We start from the raw sequence: 5,003 nt of genomic DNA, 5'->3' as shown, positions 1-5,003 counted from the left end.
TGATGTATGTATCATGTATGATACATTTTTTCTGGCCTCAATTTCCTTATCCTGAAAATGAGGGTGATGGAGTATCTGGGCTCTCAGATTCCTTCCAGATCAAAAATCTATGACTAAATGCCTAAAAACCTCTTTAGTTTGAAGAAATAAATGTTTTCTTATTCATATATTCATAGAACACTCTTAAAAAAAGAATGTATTACTTGAGAGATAGTTGCCAGATAATGTGTATCTTCTCCCTAATGTTGGATTGACCTTTTTACTGATGTTTCTATCATGACTTGTAAGATTGACCAATTAATGGAGAATGATTGCCTTCAAATTAGCTGAGAATTATCAACAAATTCCAGGGAATGATAATTTCAGGAAATTATAAAGAGCTATATAGTTATTTGATATTCACCTACTTCTAAGACTAGGTAAGAAGCTATAATAACTTTTTTATGTCTTCTTCTTGTATTCTCAATACATTAACTATTAATTTTGACTTCAGAGATCTGAGGATGAAGCATGCCTAATCTCTCCACAGAGGTGAGAAAATAGGTGCTAAATGAATCATGTTGTTGATTAATCACTTTATTCCATGTCTCACTTTTCATGACCCTATTTAGAGGTTTCTTAGCAAAGATAAGGGGTAGTTTGCCATTTCCTCCTCTAGCTAATTTTATAGATGAAAAAATTGAGGCAAAGTGAAGTGACTTACTCAGGGTCACAGTAAATGAAGAGATATTTGAAATCAGGAATGAGTATTTCAGACTCCAGGACCAGCATTCTATCTATTGTGCCACATAACTGCCCAGAAACAAATCATCTGTTTTCAGATATGGTCAGTGTGATTTTTGCTGTTGCTGTTGTTGTTGTTGCTGTTGTTTTGCCTAACTCTACTTATCTATTACAAGAAAGAGTCCTATTGGGAGAGAAGAAGTCATTGGGAAGTAACAGTTGCCCTTCTCAATTCCCCTTCAAAAAGAGTATCAACAAAATATTTTAAACAGAGAAGACATTAACTCTACAGGAGATGGGGCCCTCAGCTAGAAAAAAAGGTTGTCATGAGCTAAAAAAAAAGTCTTGTCAGAAAAGTCATACATGAACAATGATTTTGTTTATTGCTATGAAAATTATTTTATTTATACTTCAATCAAAGAGACTTGAAGATGGAGATGATACGAGATAATGTGATAATGGGAAAAATCTAAAATGGAAATGTGAAAAATCTGAAAATATATACATATTTGAACATTAATATTTACCTGAATATTATTAAAGATATTTTGGGTTAGAAATAATTTTATAAGTCAAATAGATAATTTTCCTCCAAGTTTACAATGATTTGTTATTAGTTTATTGGATAAAGCAGTGGCTAGAATTCACAAAACCCTTGTCATAGTAACTTATGACTACAAAAATCACTTAATGGCTATTACTTTCCACACCTGTAAAAAGAAAATAAAAATGGTATGTACCTCAAAGAATTTTGAGCTTCATATTAATAATATATGTAAAGAATTTTGTGAACTTTAAAATATTTCATAAATTCTATTATTGTTGCTATTATTAACATTAATACATCTACTACTCTGCTTGGTTTCAACTCCATTGAACAAGGTGCCCTTTCAAGGATAAGTTCATTACTTTAAACTTACCACCATGCTGCTTACTTAAGTTTTCAATAATATCACCTCCCTCAGCTTCCTAGAAGGCTAAAGGGCATAGTATTAAGACTTTCACAAGCCCTTTATGGTTGGCAGAAACTGGATTCAGCTCACTCCATTTTGCATCTGCCTATTTATTTGGTTTCAATTTCATGAAACAAGATACTATGGGAGATTGGAGTGGGCAAGTTACCCAAAGATATATTCAGTCCAAGGGCTAAGACTGAAATCACAAATGCAACATCAACTTATTTCCATGAGGAAAAATATCTGGTGAGCAAAATGATATCTGGCAAGTCTGAGGGGACATTTTTGTTGTTGTTGTTGTTGTTGTCTGCACTCTTTAATCCCCAACTTTAGTCCTAGTCCCTTGAATCAATCACTTTTTGGAAAGAGATTTATTGTTTATTAGGGGAAAACAGATTATAGCAATTCCTAGCCTGTTCTGCATGGTAATGACCATGGTAAGTAGTGCTCCTAGCACATTATTCAAATGGAATTTCTTTAATTATGGAGAAAAAAATTTTACATTCCCAATAACTTATTCATCCCCCTTGTTACTAAAAACAAAACAAAATAAAATGTATTCTGGTCCTATAATCTCTTCTCTTCCCTTTTCTTCAATTGGGAAATTGTTTTATTGTTTCCATTATGATTAATTTGGTTGTTAATGTTATTCAGTTGTTTCAATTATGGCTAATTCTTTATAACCCATTTTGGGTTTTCTTGGCAAAGATGTTAGAGTGGTTTGCCATTTCCTTTTCAAGATTATTTTACAGATGAGGAAAATGGAGCAAACAGCTAACTTGCTTGCCTAAGATCAAAAAGCTAGTAAGAGATTGAGGCCAGATTTGAACTCAGAAAGATGAATCTTTCTGACTCCAGACCTGTCACTCCATTTAATGTGTCACCTAGCTGCCTTTGACTAACTTGGGGTTGCTCTTAAAAGTGACTTGCATGAATAGACTATAGAAATTTTTATTCTACAGTTTTGTCTCATGATAAGTCGTATTCTTAGAGGCAGTTAGATGGCACAGTAGATAGAGCACTGGACCTGAAATCAGGAGAATCTGAGTACAAATATGCCCTCAGACACTTAACACGTCCTGACTGTGTGATCCTGGGCAAGTCACTTAACCCCAATTGCATAAGCAAAAATAAATAAATAAATAAATAAAAAGTTGGTTTTTTGAGATACTTGGTAGGGGCAGGGAGCTAATTTAAAAAATTTTTTTTTTATTTTAATAGTGTAATATTTAATAGTATTTTAAAACAAAACAATTCATAACATTCATTTTTTATAAGATTTTGAGTTCTAAATTTTTTTCTCTTTCCACTTCTTAAAATGGTTGACAATATGATATAGATTATATATATGCTATCATATAAAGCATTTCCATATAACGTCATAGTTCTAAAAGAAAGGATAAAAACCATGCAAAAGAATAAAGTGAAAAAAAAGTATGATTCAACAGTTCTTTATATGGATGTGAATGGCATTTTCCTTTGTGAGTCCTTTGTACTTGTCATGAATCATTGAGTTGCTGAGAAGAAATGAGTCATTCCTAGTTGATCATAACACAATGTTGCTGATACCTTTTCTATAATGTTTACCTGGTTCTACTCATTTCACTTTACATAGTTCTATTTCTATCAATGGTTAAATATAAATGTGAAAGATTCATTTTTCAACTAAATTATCCTCCTCTCTAACTTCCCAACACACTAATAAATCTAGTTCTACATTTTGACTTTATCAGGATTCTAAGTCAATGGCACCCTAACAAAGTTGGATACCATGCCATGGTGAGATCATTTAGAGAAACAGGCCTAATTGTAATTTTTGAATCTTATATTTGAGTTTCAGATCTTGAGAGAAAAAAATAACTTTTACCAAATTGCTTATGGTGTAATTAAAATCACCAAATCCATAATTTCATGGGGACAAATGGTATTCTAAGCCAAAGTGCTGACATGTGCATAGTTACAGTATTCCTCGGAAAGGAGTTGTTTCCTTATAATTGGTTTCCCCTTACACTTCAGCCATTTAGAAGCATGGCATGAAACAGTCCCAGGTCACAACCTCCAAAGGTTCCATTAACTTTGGGTTGCTCTATTCTCAGGCTCCTATCTTTCTCTACTCTGAGGCTAGCAGAGATTCCATGGGTGATCAATTCTTCGATCTCTATACTATACAAGGTCTGTGGTTGGGTGGAAAGTTTAACTGTGCCACCTCTGTACCCATATTTGCTCTACTTGCAGATAAAGCTTGGTATAGGTCCACTTAACATAATTAGGGGGAAAAAAAGGACTACCCAACTACCCAACTACATTATGCTCCAATGCATTAAGCAATAATCCTAAATCACTAAATCAGCCAGTTTACCAATCTTGAATTAAAGACCACAATTGCTTTCCATTCTAAAGTCTGCAGTATACTTTTGCAAACCAACTTCAGTAAATTAGCATTCTGACAAATTTACTAAATGAGCTACAGACAAAAAATTAAAGAATGAAAGTAGTCATTCCCAAGGCTACAAATGTGCCATGTTTGTGATTCAGGCTTAAAGAACAAATAAAAAGTCACAGTATGTGAGAGATCATTAAAGCAATCTACTTTTTTGGGGAAAGTCTTCTTTAAAATTTTGTTAAAAAGGAATTATGATTAAAAAGTGGCGATGATGAAGACAATCTAACTTTAAAAAAGGAGAGACAGAGAGACAGAGACAGAGAGAAAGAGGGGGGAAGAGGAAAAGAAGGAAGGAAGGAAGGAAAGAAGAAATGAAAGAAGAAAGGGAAGGAAGAAGGGAGGGAGGAAGGGACAAAGAAAGGAAGAAAGGAAGGGGGGTAGGGAGGGAGGAAGAAAGAAAGGAAGGAAGAGAGGAAAGAAGAAACAGGAGGAAAAGAGGGAAAAGGAAGGAAAAAAGGAAGGAAGGAAGGAAAGAACATAAAGAAGTTAAATCATTAAAATGTCACAGGAAAATAAGAATATATTATTATTCTTTTAGAAAGGAAGAATCAATCACAATTGGCTTTTTCATATCCTCAAATTCATAAGTATGCTTTTTTTTTCAGGATTACTTAGCCACTAATTTTAATTTTCCTTCCAAAGACAACATGTTGGTTAAAAGCTAGGACAGAAATAATCACCTTCCTGTCATCATAGCTTAAAAATGCAAAGTTCCTTCATTACTACCAAAATTACTACTAAAAGAAAATTAGATTTTCTTTTCATTCTGTCACTTGGATTTTACCCCTTGCTCCTTAGACCAGTGGATGACCTTGCTAGTTTTAACTGTTACATTTTATTTTATGTCCCTTGGAATAAGGAAGTAACTTTAACATTAAAAA

The sequence above is a fragment of the Sarcophilus harrisii genome, chromosome 5, assembly GCF_902635505.1.
Source record: "Sarcophilus harrisii chromosome 5, mSarHar1.11, whole genome shotgun sequence".
Classification (NCBI taxonomy): domain Eukaryota; kingdom Metazoa; phylum Chordata; class Mammalia; order Dasyuromorphia; family Dasyuridae; genus Sarcophilus; species Sarcophilus harrisii.
This window is presented reverse-complemented; position numbering follows the sequence as displayed.